This window comes from Protopterus annectens, chromosome 1.part2 (assembly GCF_019279795.1).
Source record: "Protopterus annectens isolate FY-2018-M chromosome 1.part2, PAN1.0, whole genome shotgun sequence".
NCBI lineage: Eukaryota > Metazoa > Chordata > Ceratodontiformes > Protopteridae > Protopterus > Protopterus annectens.
The window spans coordinates 195505895-195529158 of record NC_056727.1 but is presented as its reverse complement, the minus strand read 5'-3'; the positions used below and the strand labels follow the sequence as shown (position 1 = coordinate 195529158).

General features: G+C 37.4%; 1 long non-coding RNA gene across 1 annotated transcript in view; it reads left to right on the top strand.

The window, feature by feature from the left end:
- Positions 1–352: 352 nt before the first annotated feature.
- The window catches only part of LOC122788513, a 103780-nt gene continuing 80868 nt past the window's right edge, over positions 353–23264 (top strand). Inside the window, exon 1 of the long non-coding RNA XR_006362713.1 lies at positions 353–464. This is a non-coding gene — a long non-coding RNA (uncharacterized LOC122788513). The remainder of the gene's footprint in view (positions 465–23264) is intronic.

Sequence of the window (23264 nt, the reverse complement as noted above, 5' to 3'; positions counted from 1 at the left end):
TGTCTACTTTGCAATGAAACAAAGGTAAGGAAGAATATTTTGTATATAAATTGACTTTTTAGAATGGATTAGTGAATTAACAAAATGATAAGTAATTTCAAGGGTAAATGTTAGTATTTATTTACAGAAAACATTTTGGATTTACTTTGACTTATTTTGAGGCTGTTGTGATTTGAGACTGATGTCTGAGGTACAGCAGTCCTGTTTTTAGCATGAGCAATTTCACAGCTTCAAGTATAATGCTGAAATTCTTTATGTCTAAGTCCTTTGTCAAATACAGATTGTACTGGGTAATGACATTTCAGAATACCTACCTGATCACTGCATTTTGTCTTTCTCTTATAGTCTGACAACTAGTAAAGAAGAATAAGAAGACTGATAATGTATATATACATGATTACAGGACTCTGAAGATGGCATGGCATTTGCTCATTCTTTTGTTTGAAAGCTCTCGGCTTCTAACAGTAAGACTCCTAAAGCCTTCTTGCTTTTATATGCAGTACTTTCCTATTATTTTCATTCACACTCTGTTGTAGACATTCTCTTAAGAGATATTATGAAGTACTTTAACTAAATTATAGCTGCATTTTATTTTGTTTTAAAATATGTTTTCCTTTTTTTTTTACTACCTAGGAACATAGGGACACTGCTAGACAATTGATGACAGCTACCATAAGAGGCCTAGAAATATTAATCTTTAAAGTGTATCTGTTATATTTCTGGTCTATATCAAAAGCTCAAACTTTCAAAAGTTCGAGTCTCATATATTCGAAACCATATGGGTGAACTTTTGAAAGCTCGAGAGTTTCAATGAAAAATTGCCGTAAGAAATATTTCCCTATACGTCACTGTAGTGTGATCTCGGAGTTGGTATATTTAAGTAGCAGGGAGTGTGGGAGTGCAGGGAGGCTTTCCCCCCTGCTCAAGTGTTCAGGTAGGGTTTTTTTGTTTTTATTTAGTTTTTATTACATGTTCGATGTTTTAAAGCTTCGCTCATGTGTGTCAATCATATGAGCATCAAAGTTTTAAAACTTTGAGCACATAATATAGACCTCATATTTTTAAGTGTCTTTGCCTTACAATTCATTACATTTCCAGTTGAACACCTCATGATGGCAAATTATTTTGCAAAAAAATAAAGATTGGAGTGTGTTTTTTGATTTTTTTCAGATTCACTGTTTCCTCAGTTATTCCATAACCATGCCCACAAAATGATATCAGGGTAGGTACTGAACAGTGATTTATATATAGGCACAAAATGTCATGTGTAATCACTACAACCTATGTACAAATAGTCTTCTTCTTATTTACATTGGGGTTTTACTACTATATCATCATCATCATCATCTTGTGTACATTATCCATGTAAGGTATTCCATCTGTGAGAACTAGTTGACAACTTGTGTTTCTGGGTCTACTTCTAAATCTTAAATTACAAGTAGACTGAACTATAAAAAACTGAGAAGATAAACCTGAAAAATCAGAATCCTGAAATTTTAAAACACCGAGTCCCAAAATACTGTAAACCGGAAAACAAATAATAAGTTCCTACCCTACACCTATGCAAAACACTTGAAAAACAGACACACATTTAACATCAAAGCACCACTTTTACACTTCTTAATATCACCACATATTTCAAACTAAAACAATTTATTAAACACAATATTTCATAATTACAAAAAAGAAAATCCATGGTATCCCTCAAAGTCCAAGAAAACCCAGTGTGCAACCTATACTGGGTCAAAAATAAACCAAACAAAAACTTTGCAGTGTGGAGTGTGTGACGTTCAGTTCTTGAAATATGTTATGCACCTAGTTCACTAATAAAAATCAAACTTTCATATAGATACTACAAAATAATAAAATTGTACGTAGTCAACAGTTCAGTTAAAATGTTTCAATAAAGGATATTCCATTTTAACTCAACTGTGGACTACCTACAATTTTATTATTTTGTAGTACGTATTTTAAAGTTTTTTTTTTTTATTAGTAAACTACGTGGATGACATATTTCAAGAAGTGAACTTCACACCCTCTGAACTGCAAAGTTTCTGCTTGTTTTTTTTTTTTAATATTTTATAACTAAAAACACTATGCTCTGTGTAAGTATACTATCTCAAATACTGCTCTGAACAAAATTGGGCATAAACTCTGGGCAGAAACTCAGTGATCTACAGATACAAAAACTATAACTATTTTCTTTTCTTACAAATTTGCAGGGGGGCTGTGCCACCCTGCACCTCCAATGTGGGGGCTGTACCCCCCAAAATTTAATATACTGACTCCAAGATCACACTACAGTGAGAAAAAGGGCAAACTATAAACACAAAATGAATATTACTGGACTACATGAAAAGAGTCATAAAGGAGCTCTCTGAGCATGTAGCCCAGGCCGGTATGACCCTGACCTTGAGTAGCATCTTACCCTCACCAAGAATGATGCCACAATATGAAGACAAGATGATCAATTTCAACAATTGGCTTAAGTACTGGTGTCATTCAAAGGGGATCCAATGCCTGTCAGCTTGGGATGATATGCTCGACAAGCCACGATGCTTCGCTAGAGACGGCTTGTACCTGTCACCCCTGGGCTTTCGGATATTGGCAAAGGCTCTTGCTACCTCCATAGTGCCTTTATTAGGCAAGGCTCAAAAGACAAACCCACCTCCATAGGTATCACAAGGGATAAGAAACTAAGAGTAATGCTACTCAACGCCAGAAGTCTAAACCTCAAGATGCACGCACTCAAAACTCTCCTTAGCATGGAGAACATCGATATCTGTGCAGTAACAGAAACCTGGTTCAGGGCTCCCGAGAGCACCCCAGCACTACCAGGTTATACCTCATACCATGCTTTTTGGCCCCAAAACTTGGACCGAACCACAAAAGGAGGGGGAGTATCGATATTCATCAAAGATACCCACACCTCCAGGTTGGTGGCAAAGCACGAAGCATCAGAGACTATCCATGTGCAACTAACAGTGGGTAAAACTGCCTTCCAGTTTATAGCCTGCTACAGACCACCCTCCCAAACCCAGGAACCCCACTCGGCCTTCCTGAGAACACTGGAAAATATGAAGGTCTCTCCAAACACCATTATATTGGGCGACTTCAACTACCCAAACATAGACTGGGAGCATTACTCTAGCTCCAACACCCTTGCCCTAAGGTTCCTAGAATTTATAAACTCAAATGGTATGGAACAACTTGTTACCACTCCCACAAGAGGGGAAAACATACTGGACCTGATCATCACCAACATGGGGACTCTATCCTCCAGACCAGAAGTGTATCCTTCACTGGTAAGATCAGACCATAAACTAATCTCACTGGATATTCACATCCCGACCCCACCCCCTGCCCAGAAAACCACAGTGAAACACTTTTCTAAAGCAAATTTCACACTCCTCAAAACTGAGGTGGAATCCTTCAAAGCCCCCGGGCCTCTGGTAAATATGACCCAGACCACAGAATCCTTTATAAACGCATTCTATGAACACCTTCAGGAATGCATGGATCATGCGATCCCAAATAAAACCAAGACCCAATTTTCCAAAGGCAGACGTCCTGTCTGGTGGACCCCAGCCATAAACCAACTATACAATAGAAGGAGTAAGCTACTAAATGATACAGCAAAATCCCAAAAAGGGAAGGCATCACTGATCAGTATTAGCAAAATACTACGGGCACACATAAAATTGTCTAAGGCCAGCTTCGAGAGAAAAATTGCACAGGACACTAAGGATAATCACAAGGCTTTCTTTAGTTATGTTAGGAACCTGGGTGGTAATTCCCAGATATGCTCAGAATTAGTCCAAAATGACAAAAAATACACCGAACCCACAGACATTGCCAACATCCTAGCTGACAGGTTCAGCGCAAACTTCTCCCACACCCCCCCACCAAAAGGGCAAATATCTATCCCAGCAGAGTGCTGCCCCCCTGACTTCTCAGATGCTCAGGTAAGAGCCGCCTCTCCAAAGCAAAAACACAGCATCAATGGGACCAGACAGTGTCCTGGGCTCGTCCTACATGAACTCCAAGAAGAGCTAAACCCAAACATAAAACTACTGTTCAATCTCAGCCTTACTACAGGATATGTGCCCAAAGAGTGGCGTACAGCAACAGTGGTCCCTCTCCATAAAGGTGGTGCCTCAACGGATCCTGGAAACTATTGCCCCATAAGCCTGACTAGCTTGGTCTGCAAAGCTATGGAAAGGATCATCATGGACCTCATAAATAAAGATATTGGGGACCTACAAACACTGGATCCTACCCAGTTTGGCTTTGTTAAGGGCAGATCCTGCCTCTTAAACCTGGTTGATTTCTTTGAAACAGTCACCAAGGCCATTGACGAGAGGAAGGTGGTCCACACAGCCTACCTGGACCTCGCAAAAGCCTTCGATACAATACCCCACTCGGGCATTATAGATAAGCTCACCAGCTTAAATATAAACCCCTATATCACTAGATGGATTGCAAACTGGCTCAAGGACAGAACCCACATGGTTAGAATTGCTGGAGCTATGCCAGACTCCAAACCAGTTACAAGTGGTGTCCCACAAGGCTCAGTCCTGGGACCTCTCTTGTTCAGTATATATTTCTCAGAGATACAGGCCAACACGGAAGGACTGTGGCTGACCAAGTTCGCAGATGACTGCAAACTGGGTGCCATAATTGACTCTCCAGCCGACACAAGCATCCTCCAAAAGGGCTTCATAGAAACAAACAACTGGTGCCAGAGCCATGGCCTCAAGCTAAATGCCAAAAAGTGTATAGTCATCAACTTTGGCAAAAACAAAGTGCCCACAAATTACCACATAGGTGGTAATCCATTAAGTACAGAAGAAGTAATTAGGGACCTGGGGACCCAAGTTGATAGCAATCTCTCATTTGACAACCACGTTGCCAAAGTGGTTAGAAAAACATTTTATATAGCCCACCTAATCATGAAGGGATTCACATCTAGATTAGGGGACGTCATCGTGTCTCTTTACTCATCCCTCATCAGGCCCATAATTGAGTACAATGCCCCTTTTGGGATGTACCTTACCAGACACCTGCAGCAACTGGAAAGATCCCAAACGTACCTCACCAAGAGGATCAAAGGGCTCAAACAGATGCCATATGCTGCCCGGTTAAAGAAACTCCAGCTCTACTCAGTGGCATACCACCTGTTTAGAGGCAATCTGTGCCTGACGTATAAAGCCATGTCCAACCCGGAATTAATGGACATGCTGCACCTCAGAAAATCCAAATCCCATCGAGCTACATGCTCGAGAGACTTGTACCTCAGCACTGAAATAAATAGGACATGCTGGAGGGATAGATTCATAACCCAGAGGCTCCCTTCACTCTGGAATAAAATCCCAGTCCAGGTTAGGCAGAGTCCCTCATTGACTCTCTTCAAGAGGAATCTTGATGAGTGGATGGGAGATCATAGGTTTACCCCAGGTATCACTTCTGTGTCACTGTTAGACAGAGGCACAGTATACTAACCTCGAAAAAGGGCATAGCAAAATAAATTTAAAATGGGTGGCGAAAGCCAAACACATTCTGGCTAGGCTTATAAATGCCCTAGGGCAGATAGCCTAGTATGAACCTATGAACCTATGAACCTATTACATGTCTCCTGTGTTACAATAAACAATAAAAGATTTTAACAGCTCACCACTACCTAAACATAAACAAACAACTCAAACTGTCCAAGTACACACCACTCAGTTGCTACCATTTTTTTAATTTAATAGTTTGAACTTACAAAAAACACTCCTCCAACTCCAAAAACTTGGAACATAAAGTCTACCAAATTTTTTTATGTATTTACGACAAATCTTAATGTAACAGAGCAGAATTTCCCCACTTACCAATTCAATTTTACATTGCACTTTGATATTTTGGGACTCGGTGTTTTAAAGTTTCAGGATTATGATTTTTTGGGTTTATCATCTTGGTCTTCTGTAGTTTTGTCTGCTGGTAATTCAGGTTTAGACATAGACCAGTATTTCTAGGAAACAGAAAACTACTGATGCATTTAACATGGAAATACAGTAGTCTATACATTCATTGAGGAAGTGAGGCATTATGGGTTCAGTCTTTCCTGATGTTATGGTGGGGTGTTTCAGCTCTGACAAAACTATTTATGGGCTCATCTTTGCCAACAAAATAAAATACAAAAACAGCTACATTTTGCCCTACAAGCTGTATAATTTGTTATTGTACATGGCAAGGAAGTTTTATTCTACTCCACAGATTTGCCACTTACACTTGCTTTAGAACATAACCAATTCACTTAAGTTCTTGCTCCCTTTTACAAGTACATACTAGTGTCCTCCACTCAATCAGTCAGGGCCACACATGATAACTATAGTGCACATTTATGTGTAGCCATCCAGGCATCAAGACCTGGCTTAAAGGCAGACAAAGTTGCACTTTACTTAACCTCAATGGTAACTTATCCAATAGGCTGGGAAAACACTGAGTTAAGAACCCGTTTGCCAAGTTAGTTTTGGTTATTTGTTCACATATATTTAGGTTCTAGTATGAGTGTTTGTAGAGCCACTGCTTTTGTGAAGCAATAGGAGGTCAAATAGCACTGTTTTTTCAAGGCTTGAAAAGCAAGACAGAGGTCATATTGGAGAAAAAGGTAGGCTACCGAGTATAAAGAGATTGTTGAAGTATTAAAGCCTTTCATTTTTTGGTTAAAAATCATTGGCCATTCCAGTTGATTGTTAAGTTTGGATTTGTACATGCCCAAAAGGGCACTGTATTCAATGATGGATCTAAAAAGGAGAGGTACAGTGGTAAGGCGACATCTCTTGATCATCACTCTTGGAAATTAACTGGGTTAAACACAAAGGTTTCCTAATGACTGAATGAGAGTAGGCTGTCCACATAAGCATCCAGGTATCTTATAAATAGTAAAAACCCAGTTGAGAGATGAAAGCGAACAACAATAACTAAAACAAGCAAAAGTTCACTCTGGAGAACCAAATGAGGGTACAGACCAAGTACCAAGAAGTTGTTTGGAATAACAAAAGCAGTTTTATTGTGCAAATACCCAAACGCTTGTACACATAACACGTTTTCGAAAATCTTCGTCAAAGGCAAAACAGCAAATCACCAATATCCTCCCCTTAAATAAATCAATCAAACCAGGCATGGACCAATGATTTCATTGAAACAATTATATATAATCGTTTCAATTAAAAGATGTTTAAAAAGCACAAACACTAATCTTTCACTTGATATAAATAAAACACAAGTTCCAAAAACCATCATAATGCATAAAGATAGATACATGAATGTAATATATATATATATATATATATATATATATATATATATATATATATATATATATATATATAAAACCATAAATAAAAACAATAATATTAATGAATCATTTAAAAATTATGTGTATATATAAAAATATATATAAAAATAGTTTTTCTAAATCTATAAGCTCATATTCCAAACAACTTCTTGGTACTTGGTCTGTACTCTCATTTGATCTTATAAATAGTACTCGAATTTGTGCTAAAATTACACTGAAGTATGTCCATGCCTTCTCATCTTATTAAAAAAGGCACTCATTTTTTATCAGAGATATGCTTACCTCATATTTGATTTTGTAGTATAGTTATCATTATCAAGTCAGGAAATGCTAGTCTCTCAGCTTATCTCTAGCAATTTTTGATTCCTGAGAGGAATATGATTCTTCAAATCTCATGATCTCATAGTGAAACTCCCAAAGGAGAATTGAGAAAGGATACAGTTATCTACAGGATATACATCACTGTAGGTGTCTGTACAAATGGGATGCAGTTATCTATGGCAATTATATCATTATAAGTACCTGTACAAAAAACTATTTTTATTGTTGGAATACCACTATAAGCACAGTAAGACAGATTGGTATAAGCCAGACACAAGAGATTTATTGTATTATTTTGGTGGCAGGAGTTGCATTGCACAAAAACAAATCACATTCCCTAAAATATTTTGAAAATTTTGATAACTGTTACATTTAATAACTTGTTGCATAAATCAGATTCTACATTTCTAAAGTTTTGTCTTATGGGAAGCAATCCATGTAACCCTTGTTTAATTAGCATTCAACTATTCATTGTATTTGGCATTCTCACCCTTTATTATAAATTAAGCAATAACATTATTAAATGCATGTGGTTTATTGTTAAATAGTACATCTGCCTTTTTATGTTTGCCAAGATATTTTTACACTTGTTTTCATTAACTACTGTTAATGTTTTTGACATCTCTAGGTGTTTTTCATCTATTCTTATAATCATAAAGTACAGATGGATTCATACCTCAAATGTAAATTCTTCAGACAACATATATAGAACTGTAATAGTTTTCAACTTTAAACTGCACTCTCATATCAACAAAAGTGATAGTGGTTAGGAAAATTTAAAAGGTTTAGACACAAGAGCTATTACGTACACTAGGTTATAGTGAGTATGTAATCTATAGTCACTTTTTTCAGCTATAACTAAAATAAATTTTCATGCAGTCTGTGCAAGAGCAAGAAATTTGGTGGTAACACTTTAAATTGATTTAATTAAATCTTGCAGAGAAATCTATCAGCGCAGGGGGTTTCCATTGATCTTGGCAAAAATTCAGCAGAATTATATTTAAATTATAGAACAGCTTTCCTCTTCCATCACCACATTGCAGGGCTTAGTTTTTTTTTTTTTAACAAGAAGGTATTCACAATAATTCACCTAACAAAGCAAACAACAGATAGATAATTCCTGTGTTAGATCTTGGTTATGCAGGATTTTGCTATACTTATTCAACATAAAATACCTTTATAAAAATGAAAACACTCTCCATCCAAACATAATATTGCTTCAAGAGAAACATACATATTGCAGTTGGTCCTAACGTATATCGTAACCTCAAGTCCTAAAGTATGTGACAATGTCACAGCATCACGTCCAACTCCCTCCTCTTTAAAGTGTGAATGGGGGATGGAAATGCAGGAACACCAACTTGGCCTTAGCTTTGTTATGCTAATAAATGAACATTAGACTTACTTTGTGCATTCTAGCTTTAACTATACAAGTGACACATGTGAAAAAAAAAAAAAACTAAAAAACAATGTACTGTCCATTACAAGATGGTGACCTAGATCATTGGAGGCATATACAAATATGCCCTAAAGATATGTGCAGAGTAGAGTTCTGTCAGTTTCCTATAAACCATGCTAGAAACAGAAAAGCCAGCAGACAAACTGAGTGCCATTGACTTTAATAGACTCCAGCAGGTTTTAATAATAACACATTTCTTAAGAATGATTTGTTTTAGTATCTGTTAAATGTTGCACTGAAGGTTAAAAAATGTCAAACTACTGTACAAAATAGTAATGCATTAAAAAGCTTTTAATTGATTTTTTCATTTCATTATATCACTTCTTAGATGCTCTGCACAGACACTTCAGTAATTATGTGATGTTTTCTCTTCTTTACTGCAGTCAAGAACTCTACTGTCTAGTATATAATATGTAATGAATAATTTTCCAGTGCTGGGAAGTTCAGTTCATTGACTGTCAATATTCTACCTCATTCATACAACTTTTATCTTTGGCACATACCTGTTGTTCTAAGGCTCAGAGGATCTCCCATCAGTTGTATTTCAGCTTTAACAGGTGTTGTTTGAAATATATATTTATTGTGTTTAATATGAAATTACATAACATCTTACATTCTCTGACAAGAAATGTAAGTATACATTACATTAAAGGAGAGTTTGCCAGGGTTTTGTTCTATTACAGACAAGACACATTAAGCAGTTGAGAATAAATGGCAAGCATCAGAAATTCTGAATTCTGAATTTAGTATGTGTGTACAGCCTTAAGAGTTTGGGAAGTTTGGGAAATTATCTTTAGACACAGCAATCTGATTTCTTTCAACAGATGTTTTTCAGGGGAACTGTTCCAATAAACTATATCATGTGTCATCTTTTATATGATAGCTTTGGAAGAAAGGCCATGATTTTAGAGAACAAGGAATCTTAATATGCTTATGAGATCCAAAAGGCTGTCACTTTTCAATAGAGCTGTGAATCTTTGATGAAGGTGAACATGACAGAACAAATAATAATAAGCATGCACTGCAGCCATTACTTGTGTATACAATGTGTGAAAAACTGTTTAGCATATTCCCAAAATATGTGGAAAAACTGTGAAACATGGTCCCATGTCCACTCATTGTAATGCATATCAAGTGTGAAGTAAAAAAAAAAAACCTCTTTCTTTTTTAAGTAATAGTTTTGTTTTCTGATTATCTTCCAGGAAGATTGTCCACAAAGACATAACTAAGAAGAGTAAAAACAATTATTTATATACCATAAAGGACAATGGCAATCAAAATATATAAATTACTTATTACGTAAAGTGGCCTGGAGTGTGTATATAGACATTTACATGGCCATTGTTTTGTGCAGTACTCAAGTTATTTCCCTTTCCACTGTTATTAGATTAGTTTTATATTTTTCTTCTAACATTGTACCATCTGTCTCATAAGAGTAGTTCATGAATTTACATACTGTAAAATAAAAAAGTGACAAAGAATCTCTCTTGCTTCAGTTTCTCAGCTTTAAATATATACTAAGCACAAAATCTGGAATTAAAAAAAAAAAGGATCATACATCAGATTTCCATTCAGTGCTGTACTTGCCAGCTGCTTTCCATGCACGATTGTGGTACAGCGGGATTTGAGAATTTGCTTTACACTGTTGTTGTGCATTCCTGTAGCTGGTATATGTAATTAACAGAGGAACATAGGAGTGCAGGGGAGCTTCTACCTGCAGGAAAAAAAAAAATAGAGAAAAAAGATTTTTTTGCTTATTTCTTTTTCGATCTTTTTTAGATTCAATCTACAAAGATCGCTCTTTTTGTATGCACTCTTTTGAGCATTTGCTCAACAATGAGACACTCTCTCTCTCTCTTTATATATATATATGTATATATATATATATATATATATATATATATATATATATATATATATATATATATGGGAACACTACATAATCTCAAAAGTTTGAAATACCAAATTTCAAACTTTCGAGACCATACAGCCGAAACCCCAAACTACCAAAAGTCCAGAAGCGCGAATTTCAAAATCCCTACTATCGGGAGGTTGAAATTTGCGCTTCTGGTGTTGCAGTATGGTGTAAGGGCAGGTAAGTATTTCTGTTTAACTGTATTGGTTAGAGTGTGCAAGTATATGTTGTGAGTGTGATGTGTGTGTGCGAGGGGGCGTAGGCATGTGGTGGTGTATTCATGTGTTTGTCTGGTTAGTGTGACTTTGGAGTTAGAATATTTAAGTAGGGAGGGTGTGTGGGTCTTGCGCCCCTGCTTGTCTGTAGGTTAGGTTTGTGTGTTTGTGTTTTGGGGGAAGGTATGTTTATGTGTCTGTGTGTGGTGTATGTTGTGTGTAGTTTTCGATAGTTTGAATTTTGCTTTTTTGGTATTGTAATGTTTCGGGTGTTTGGTCTTGGGATTTTGGGCATCGGTAGAGTGAGTGTTCGGTATTTAGTAGTGGTTCTATATATATGTGGTTAATGCTGTCGTCTCACAGCAACAGGTTCTCCGGTTCGATTCTCGGCTGGGGTGCCTTCTGTGTGGAGTTTGCATGTTCTCCCTGCGTTTGCGTGGGTTTCCTCCGGGTACTCCGGTTTCCTCCCATATTCTAAAGACATGCTTCTGGAGCGTTTCTCCCTGGGCCTCCGCTGAAAACAGGATCTGTGGAACCTAGTCGGACTTTCCCTGTCAACAAATGTTAAATAAATAAAATAAAATAAAATAAATAATGTATGTATATATATAATAGCTAAAATTCATATGGTTGAGACCACATGATTGACAATGTGAAATCTTGATCAACAAGTAAGAAACAGAAACAGCCTTTAAGCAAGGGGTCAATCTCCCCTGAACTCCCACATGGGGGGACTTCATCCCCCATACTCCCTGATAATTTTATATACTAAGCCCAAGATCTCACTATAGCACTGAAAAGGGTACATTCCCTGATCCCCACTGTACTGTGACTTCTGTGCAATTCCATTTCTTGTATTAGTTGGTTTGCTATATGTTACATTGTTGATCATGTAATCTTGACAATGTGAATTTCGACAACATAAAGAAACAGCAAACTGATATAAAAACATATATATATATATAGTATCTCACACTAAATCAATGAATCCATGAAAAAAAAACAAAAAACAAAAAAAAAAATAACAAGAGTACTAAATACCACAGAAACAATATCAAACATCATACAAATGTAAATTAAACGAACATGAGAAACTATGCAGAAATAGCCCACCTGCATAGTGCTAGGGTTAGGGATAGTGTTCTTTTTTGGGTAATGCGGAGTGTTTAAGTTAGTGTTAGGGTTAGGGCTAGGCATATTTTTGGGTAATGTGGAATGTTTATGTTAGTGTTAGCGTTAGGGCTAGACTTATTTTTTCGGTAATGTGGAGTGTTTACGTTAATGTTAGCGCTAGGCTTATTTTTTGGGTAATGTAGAATGTTTAAGTTAGTGTTAAGATTAGGGCTATGCTTATTTGTAGGGCAATATGGAGGACTGAAATTACTATTAGGACACATAAAAAAAGTAGGCGGGGGACTTCAGTCAGTAATCTGCCTGTTGGTACATTGTGACAGTCATCAAAGCTTTTGATCTATCAGAATATGTATACACATTTGACATGATATTAGTATAACATGACAAGTATGACATAAATGAGGATAAAATGCAATGCAGTTTGCCTACCTGTTTGATGTGTTTTTATTGCCCTCAGGTAGCAAATGCAAAAGACTGATAAGTCATCAAAATCCTAAAATGTTGGCTTTACCCTCCTCTTGCTGTTATTTGATTTTTTTTTTTTTTTTGGTAACTAACATACAGTCCTCAGTTAATAGAATAGTAGGGATATATCAATTTTTATCAGAAGCTTTAAAAAGAACATGGAAAAGCATAGTTATCCTCATAATCACATGATAACAGAGTTTGGGAAATAATATACTTAGAAATTTGAATGACATGAGTAGTGACAGCACCTAACAGAATCTATGTTACTAACTTGTGTTTGTTACAAGAAGTACTACCATAGTTCCATGAATGGAATATATAAATCAATGTCTTTAATTTATCTAGTAATGTAATTCTGGGATCTGCTGGCAATTTGGGAACCATGTCTTTAAACATGACTCTTGTATTTTTATTATATTTGTTTTTATATTAAGACCAAATTAAACTGGTAAAAGGTGAAGCTTGGGAAATAACATAAGGAGCATCAAGTATGTCAAACCCATATGACGCAACATATTTTTTTACATAATTTAAGGCATTATTATTAAGTTACATTTGATAATAACTGATTTGATGAATAAATCACAGGATTAAAAAGTAACAATAAAGAAATAAATAATTATGACTGCACTGCTTAATTATGATTTGCTGATATTTATATACTCCTGTTTTCCATTATGCATGGGTAGCCTGTAACCTTAAAATGGGCTGCATAACTGTGTCGGTCCCAGCTATCATGTTAAGGTTGCAAGTCAAGTAAACTTAAACCATAAATGGTGGGTCACCAGTCAGGCTTTATAAAATATCCTACAGATGTTAAAATATTTGCAATATAACTAAAGTGAGAAGAGCTCAGCTTAAGGGTTTAAAGGTTCAAGGTTACAAAGCCTTGGCTAGAAATCTGTGCACTTACAATTGTGTTCTACAAGCACAGAAGAAATTGTTCCTAGTAAACCCTTTATTTAAGACGTTCTTTGTACTGGTATCTTGTACTTACTTCTTTATTGTAATTTGTTTTTATTTTAATGTTTAATTATTCATAACTCTACATTAATTATGCACAGATTTACTCAAGTTTGCTTTGTTTCATTGACAGTCATGTGATTTTTAATTATAGTATTCAAGGGATTACAAGATATAAGTATTTATTCTGATAAATCCTTATTTTATAGGACAAAAGTGCTTAATCACATCTGTTGGCAATAAATTCTTTGTTTATTTTACATTTATATTGCTCCTTGGTTATTTTTCAGTGAGACGGGGTGATATACACAGCAGAAGTTTCTTTGTTCTTGCTAGTAAATCACGTTATCAATGATGTTCATTTGTTTAGAATGAATAAATTAGTCAGTTTTCACTGCCTGATCATATATTCCCCTGTTTTACTGGAATTGCTTGCATGGGATTGGAAAGCTGCTTTGTTAATATTAAATGGTGGTCGGCACAGTGGTGCAGTGGTTAGCATTGTCACCTCATAGTAACAGATTCTCCAGTTCGATTCTCAGTTCACGTGCCTTCTGTGTGGAGTCTGCATGTCCTTCTTGCATTCATGTGGGTTTCCTCCAGGTGCTGTGCTTTTCTCCCACATTCCAAAGACATGCATCTCTCCAGGCGTCCTCTGAAAATGGGCTCTGTCCCAGTAGGACTTTCCCAGTAAACAAATGTTACATAAATAAAGTTTTCAGTCCACAAGACTTGCATAAATGTTTGTACCTCCTCAGAAAAATAAACAAGACCCCAACACTTATGAAATGAAAGTCCATGCAACAGTTGTATAAAGAAATGCTGAATTCAATGTCTGAAATCCAAAAAGGGGAAAACTTCCCCACCCTCAAAGTTCTATATACCATCCCCATGGTCGCACCAACTTGATAAAGCGAGAAATCTCTTAAAAAGTGAATAACTGCTGGTACAGGCATAGAAATCACACCAAAAATTATGTCTAATGGGGAAAAAGCATTTGGCATTATGCCGTTCATCTATCTTTTCAGCTGGGTACTTATATTCAAGCAATTTTACCTTGAGAATGTATAGGAGAAACCACATGTACAGTAGCTGTATGTCATTTCTGGCATCTCCAGCAGCAAGGGTTTGGGGATTTAATAATTTTAGATAGTCATTGTGAGGTAAAAAAAAATACCTTTGTAGGAAACACCAGAAAAATATCTTACAGTATGGCAAAAATGAAATATTAGGCAGTCTGTTAATTATTAATTATTAATGGCATGAAGTAAACAGCACACTTAATTTACTTAAATGTATCTTAATGCAATAATGTAATTTATACAAAGGTGTTGCCTTGGATTGTTGTTGTGACTTGAAATCTCAAGTGTGGTGAGATTAAATTAACTGAAATTTTCAAAATCATTTTTTGGTATATCCATGAGGCCTGTTAACATCTTGTGCATTAAAGAGGTATCATTATTTATAGGTTCATAGGTTCATAGATTCATAGGTAAGTACCAGGCTAGCGATCAATTTTAAGCCTGCGCTCAATATAGCCTATCCCATTTGGTTATACACTGGCCATACCCACCTCATGATTGATAATTATATATTACTCCTAATGAGAATGAGTGGGTTCATACCATAGATAATTTGAGGGGAAACATGCTTGGGATAATGCATTTAGGAACTGCCACTGCCTATTAGTAGTACAGGGAGCAGTACTGGGGTAAGCATTCTGTTTCTTATCCATAGATCTAAGTTGTGCTTGAATATGGACAGGGATGAACTTTGTTTTATGTAGATGGGGAGTCTATTCCAGAGCAGTGGTATCCTTTGTAAAATATACCTGTCCCTCCAAGCCATTCTGTTGATGTTGCAGAAGAGGTTTAGCTCCCTAGAATGAGTATTTTTGATGACATTTGATTTACTGAGGTAATCTCATAGCAGTGTGTAGGATACCAAGTATAGTGCCAGGGCTTTAAATCGGTCCATGTAGGACATGTTTAGGCCATGTATCCTTTTGGTAAGGTATCTCTGTGTGCCTACCAATTGTTGCATGTGTATGGACAGATACATGCCAAAGGGGGCATTATGACTGGCATAATGAGGCATGAGTAAAGGGGGACAATGACATCCCTAGATCTAGACACAATCGCTTTGTTTGTAAGCTGTGAAATATAGAATGACTTTCTTACAACAATGGACACATTGGTCAAAGGTTAGGTCACTGTCCACACAAGTTCTAACTCCTGAACAACTGGGTAAACTTTTAGGGGGGGGGGTTGTTAATGTGGTTGTTCCCTGGAGCAGATGACTTCACAAAGGATGCAGTAATGCATTTTTTGTCATTTAGATTCAGTCTGTAATTTTGGCAGGAGTTATTTATTTGGAAAAAACTTCCTGCAGGATGGCTAAGTCATTTGGAGATTCAGTGACTACTCCTAGCTTGCAGTCATTTGCAAACTTATTCAGCTATTGCTTTTTGGTATTAGCTTTTACTTGAGAAAAGTAGATGCAAACAGGAGATATTCCAGCACAGAACTCTGGAGGACTCCAATGGTGATTTGCCCCTTTGTGGGGTAACTTCCCCTATTTTGATTATTTGCATCCTATATATGAGACAGTTGGCAATCTAGTAGGTGACACAGCATTTTTTTATCTTTTTACTAAGTATGAGTGGGGATTTGTATCAAAAGCTTTGGTCAGGTTGAGGTATGCTGTATATATCATTTTGCCTTCATCCATTGCTTTGATGACCTTTTAAAATAATCCACCAGGTTGAGTAAGCATGACCTCCCCTTGATGAATACAAACTGAGATGCGTCCAGCGTTTTGAGGTTCCCTATGTCCTGACTGGCTAGTTCCATGATAGGTTTTTCCATGGATTTGCATTACAGGTTGGTCAGACTTATGGGTATGCAATTGCCTGGGACTGTGGAAAGTCCTCCCTTATACAAGGGAATGACTATAGCTGTTCTCTATTCACTTGGTACAAAACCTATATGGAGGCTGAGATTGAACAGTGTTAGGGGTGTGTCTTGATCATGCTTTGTGCTATTTAAGATGCAACCAGGAAATTTGTCAGGATGCATTGATGCAATATTTTTAGCTTTTGATAACACTTTTAGGACTTGTTCTTGTATGATAGCTGGAGGTGAGACAGATTCAGGTATATGTTGTGGCACAACTAATTTAATGGAACCCCTTGCATACCACGACATGATGGCTTTATTTATTCCTGAGACCATGTGCCACCTTGAAGAGAAAACCTCATAATGGACCTACCACCATGCAAGGGAACTATAGAGTGGCTCCAGGATGACTTCATGTTTGATGCTCACTAAGGAGTTTTTGTGCTTGCCTTACTTCGCTATATTTTGTAACTAGACAGAATGCACACTGGTGAAATAGGCATACAGTATGGCACTGAGTGCATGTCATCACACACTCAGCCCAGCCACAGTGCAGTGCACTACTTGGAAGGGCCATAGAGCTCTCCTGATTGTAGACTGCCATTGCCCCTCTTCTCTCACAAATTTTAGGAAACGTTGAAGCCTACTCATAGCCCTTCTCCAGAATAGGAAGAATGATACTGGACACTTTCTATTATCTCTTTCTCAATAAGTCATCCAGAATCTATATTTTCAAATACATTTTTATTAATTTAATTGAACAAGTTTAAACAGTAAACAACTAATTTCAATCACGATTGACTATTTACAAAAAAGTATTTTTTTCAACACATTTCTAATAAGCTTTTCATATAATACTTTATTTTTTCTTCTTCATTTTATACCTTACTTATAAACTAATAAAAAGGGATAAATATCCCTTTACTCTTTGTTATACTTGACTTATAATTTTTTATTTTGTTGAAAATTTGCAATTATGAGGTTTTGTCTTAAGAGTTCCTAAATATCACATTAATTTCATTCAGGCATATTTCACTGGCAGGTTAAATGATGCCTTGAAATGCTGGTGATCTGTTGGTTTTCTACATGATTGCCATTATTTTCCTGGCTATTGCTAACAGGATTCATAGCAGTGACTTCTGATGATTGGAGACACAAATAATTACTGGACCATTGAACAAGAATAACCATTTGTTCAAATGGAGGTCTACTGCAGGTGCTCACTTGCTGCTAACTTGGAACGCACTTGCTATAATTGGCAAGTACTCTTACTCCCAACAGACAAATGCTAGCAAATGATCTATCCCTCCCACCACCCAACATTACTTAACTACATTAAACTACCATAACCCTAAGTCCATCCCAAAAACTTGCACCCAATCCCAAACCCTAACCATAGGACTCTCATTCCTAACCTAAGCCTCATATCTCTCTCGCTCTCTTTCCTGCTTACTCACCAAGCCTCAAATCACCACCCCATAAACCTAAAGTCCCCATTTGTTCCCTGAAATTAAAACACACTCCCACTCCATAACCCTAAAGACCACCCCTCCCAGTGACAAATTAAACCCCAGCCTACACTCCAATCTCCATGACTCCTTTCCCTCACTAAACCTAAAACTCCCTAACCATAAACATCCCTTCCACTCCTTAACCCTAAAGACTCCCTTCCTGATGACTATATAAACCCCATCTTGCACTCCCATCCCCATGGCTGTTGTGATGTCCACCACTGCTACCAATATGTGATGGTCACCAGTATGTGACATCCCCACACTGGGTCAGTAATCAGGGACCCTGAATCCTCATGACTGACAATGGAGAGGGACGTTCACTTGGAATACAAATGGATACACTCAGTATTTCCAGATGCAGACCTCTCTGCATCAAGTACAATTTCCCTTAAGAGGACACAGGGAACACACTCAGACCAGGTCCTGGATGTCTCTATATCTGTCTCCCTTCAGGTTCTCAATAAGACTCCCAACTGGTCCAGCTGTAGGTTTAGGTCCTCAGCCGTGTCCAAGCCAAGTACCCCAGCACCCTCTCTGTAAAACCCAGTGCTTTATGTCCCTGCCCCAAGTAGCTGACACACACACTCTCTGAGAGATTTGATTTGCATGTGCACTTGCACTCAAACACACACACACACACACACACACACACACACACACACACACACACACACACACACACACACACACACACACACATACACACACACACACACACACACACACAGACACACACACACACACACACACACACACACACACACACACACACACACACACACACACACACACACACACACACACACACACATGCACACACACACACACACATACCTGGGAAAGGCTGGCACAGGTTTACTAGCTATGCCCCCTTCTGCCCAGAGTATAATGTAGTTATCAATGTCATTGTCAGTAGCTCAAAAGGTAGCACACTCAGCTTTGATGCTGGGAAATTGGAAGACATTGGGTGCGATTCTCACACCAGGAGCTTGGATTAATTTTCCTATATGAGTGGATGGGTAATAGAATGTTCACCCCGGGGATCACTCCAGTGGCTCTACTTGATAGAGGCACTGGGAACTAACTTTGGGTGGCATGATGCCAGGGCACTTCTATAGGCTAGGTGTGTAAAGGCTCCAGGGCCATTAGCCAGGTACACACTTATGAACCTATGACCAGACACTTCATAATCAGCTACTCTAAGGGCCTTAACAAGGGGTGTCCAATTATACTGTGCAATACTAATACTAATACAAATGATAGTAGCTGACCAAGATGACTAGGCCTTCTGGAGTTGCCCACACAGTGTCACCAATTATATATAAGTATTCTCAAAGGTTAGGTACTTTCTACAAGGACCAGCCACAATCATAGCTCTCAACCTTCCATCTCCAAAATGAGGAGCACTAGCCCTCATAATGTGGAACAAATGGACAAAATGTGGAATACATACTAATGACTTACTAACAACTTCAACTAGGAAGGTCATAGGATGGTCAAAATATGCTGGTTTTACTTATAAAGAAGATCTTTTAATGAATTAATATGATTAATTTCTATTTACCATGGATTTTACTTTAAAAATTCCTAACACTGAATGTGTGACAAACTCTTTCAATGTGGAACTTCAAGGAACTTCGAGGAACATGAACTTTTTAAGACCCCAGATGAGGTACATTCCTCATAATGAAGTAAACTTGAGGGGTATGGCCACAATAAAAGTTTAAATATATTTAATAATAAATAATAAAAAAGCATGACAATACTGAATATATATATTCACAGTAAACCACAAAGTTTATATCACAGGAAATATTGAAAAGAAAATTAATAGACAGACTCAGACAAATAAAGAAAAACAATATCTAAACTAAGCTTCACTATATTCTTGACTAATCTTAAAGAATTATTGTTTACCAGTTAAGTAACTTACTACCACAAGGCAAGATGCTGTGGGTGAGGGTCTTTCTAGTCAGGCTTCCCAAAACAGAATACTTAATACTCTGAAATGTCTCTTTCTAATATCTGAAATATAATTGCTAAGAGGGCTGGAATAATGACCTAGTCTGGTCACCTGACTCTAGGTTCTCACAGTATTTCCCTTTGAAGCTGAGAGAGGAATTTAGCATACATGGCTACAATACACATCTAAATGTTTATGGCAGTGCCTGGGGCTTCCACTCTTTTTACTGAGCTAATGAACAAAGGATTTTTCCAGACCTAGCATCTCCAGCCCTATTCAGCATTGTGGGGTGATGTTTTAATGGTTTAACAGTTCATTTACATTCCCCTTATTTTTTTAAACCAAGCTAGTTGGTTAACCATTGCTGTCCCAGTATTCTCTATTAAAACACATACATTTAATTCGGTTACAATAATACATGTACATTTCTTTTCATGTCAGCAGGGTGCACTGTTGATACATTTTAACACAGTTAACACAAGCAAAGCTCACAAGTACATTTTCAGCACAAGCATCTGTACAAGTCAGTTTGATATACAAATGACATACAGTTCTAAAACATTTGTAACACAAGCATCTTGCATAAATCAGTTTGATATTCAAAGGACATATCATTATTTTGAAGACTCCAGCTGGCTATGCTGGCACTTGCCCATATCATCACAGCTGCATCACTAACCGTACCTGAAATCAAATAATGTGTTCAGGCAAGGTGAGCAGCACAACTTCCCCATGGCTGCCGCACCTCACTTTAACACAGTATTTGAGTTTGAGTTTAAGCATGAGTGGATGGCCATGCAAGCTACAAGTGGTACTAATCTCTGGCTGTGAGGTACTTGTATTCAAACACCTGGACATGGGTGGCTAGTAGATCTGGCCAAATGTCATTTGGCAGTCCACAGTGCACTCATAACATCTTCTATTCTTGATCAATAAACTCCTAAATTTACACATCTATAAAACATGTGTTCCCAATCTGTTTTACCATCTTGTCACATCTCCAGTATGTATGATCTGGTGTTTTATACAGTTTTTTAAATTTTGCATCTTGTATAGAAAATTTTCTGTATACATTTCCAGGAACTAAAAAAGGAATTAGTGCAGTGAGTATGTTGTCAGTCTAGAAGATTTTAATAGGTTCATAGGTGTTTACTAGGCTAATGACCACAAGGGCCTTTTTTAAGCATAACCATGCATTCCAAATCTCTGACAGGTTCTGGTACCCAAGATAAGTCTAAGCAGGGGCTTGAAAGATGAAACATTTACAAGCTGCCTGTGCCCATTAGAGACATAGGATCCAAACAAGGGATGGATTTCCTGTTCCCCATCCAACTGTCCAAGTTGGACTTGAATTGGGTTAGTGATGAACTCTGATTCACATGGATGGTGAGCCAGTTCCAGAGATGGGGTAGTCTCTGGGACACATGCCTGTTTCTCCAGCAGGTCCTATTTATATCACAGCCAAGATTTAAGTCTTTAGAAAAGGGAATTCTGGTGCTGCAGATATGCAGGAGGTTCATCAGAGTGGGGTCTGACGATGTCCTGTATGCCAGGCATAGAGCTGCCCTCAACATCCTGTTGATAACCGTTTTCTAATATTATTCTATTTCTAGTATTCTAGTCTTATTATCTAACTTTTTAAAATATATACTTTCCCTACATTATCATTTTTGCTTGTTATTAGAATTTTACTTGCTTATATAAGTATATTCTTATGTTTTGTATTAATATCCATTTATTCGGGTTCAAGTTAAATGTGTTGATCATTTTATCTGAAGACATTATTTAGTATTTTCTAAAATAATGTGACCAAAGAACCAGATCATCATCTTTTAAATGTAACATTTAGTGTACAGTTGTCCCATCTAGAAAATGTGGATGAAAGGCAAAAGGAAAATCATGCTAAAGTTTTTAAATGATTTCATAATCTCCCGGATTCACCAATCGTCCATGCAGGACTAGTCTAATGCTGCATGGAAGTGGCAGTTTAGGAGGAGGGATGCCTGCGCGCCAAGCATATTAATGAAGGTGCGCTGCCTGACCTCCTAATCCTACACGGAGCTTGGACAAGTGCAGGGGAGGGGTGTCTGAGAGCAGAGCCCTCAGAATAAACATGCCCCTGCAAAGTAGATCAGCAGAAAATGTAAATAAATGAGCGAGACCACTTATAGGTGTTCGCATATCCCCACCGACAGTCCCCCATGTACACAACAGCAAGAGGGTATAAAAATAAAAAGAAGTAACCCCTGTATTTACTACTAAAACACTGAGTACAGCTCACCGTAGGTGTGCAGGTGTGCCCATCACTTAGCTATGGTTAAAGCAGCATAAAAGGCTGAAGAGGATAACAAGGAAGATAAAGCAAATGAAGCAGCACAGCAATAGCGTAGTGGTCAGAGCATCTGCCTAATAAGGAGGCATTCCCGGCTCAAGTCCCACAGCAGCACATACGATTTTCCATGTGAAATCTGTATACGAACATTTATTTACATTTTATTTCTGTATAACCTACTAAATAACATTTAAATGTGAACTGGAGTACTGCATGAAATGCACATGTGAAGAGTCAGTACCTTAATGAATAAGTCAGCAGTAAGCAGGCATAAGCACAGATAAGCAATAGTAAGCATATATAAGCACTAGTAAGCGTGTGCAAGTGTGTTTGGGTGGGGTGAAGCACCGCTGACACAGATCGAGCAAAGGAGACACTAAGACACTGTGACCAGAAATCAGCAGTGCTAACCTCTGTGCAAACCCGCTTACAACTGCTTGAAAGTGCCTTAAGCACACTGTATCCAATGGCCAGTGTCACATGTGACTCTGTGTACACTAACAGAGTCAGTCATAGGTATCGCAAAGCATACGTGACACACAAGGTTGGCCGGTATGCACACAAAACACAGTATCCAGCAATACCAGTCAACATTACTGGATATGTAGCTAAAGATTTAGAGGTATATGTGTTTGTATGAATACCCATAACTATACAGATATATACCTCTCCCTCTCTGTAGTACAAATGTATACATACATAGATAGATATATAAATAAATACCCACATATACATATATGCATA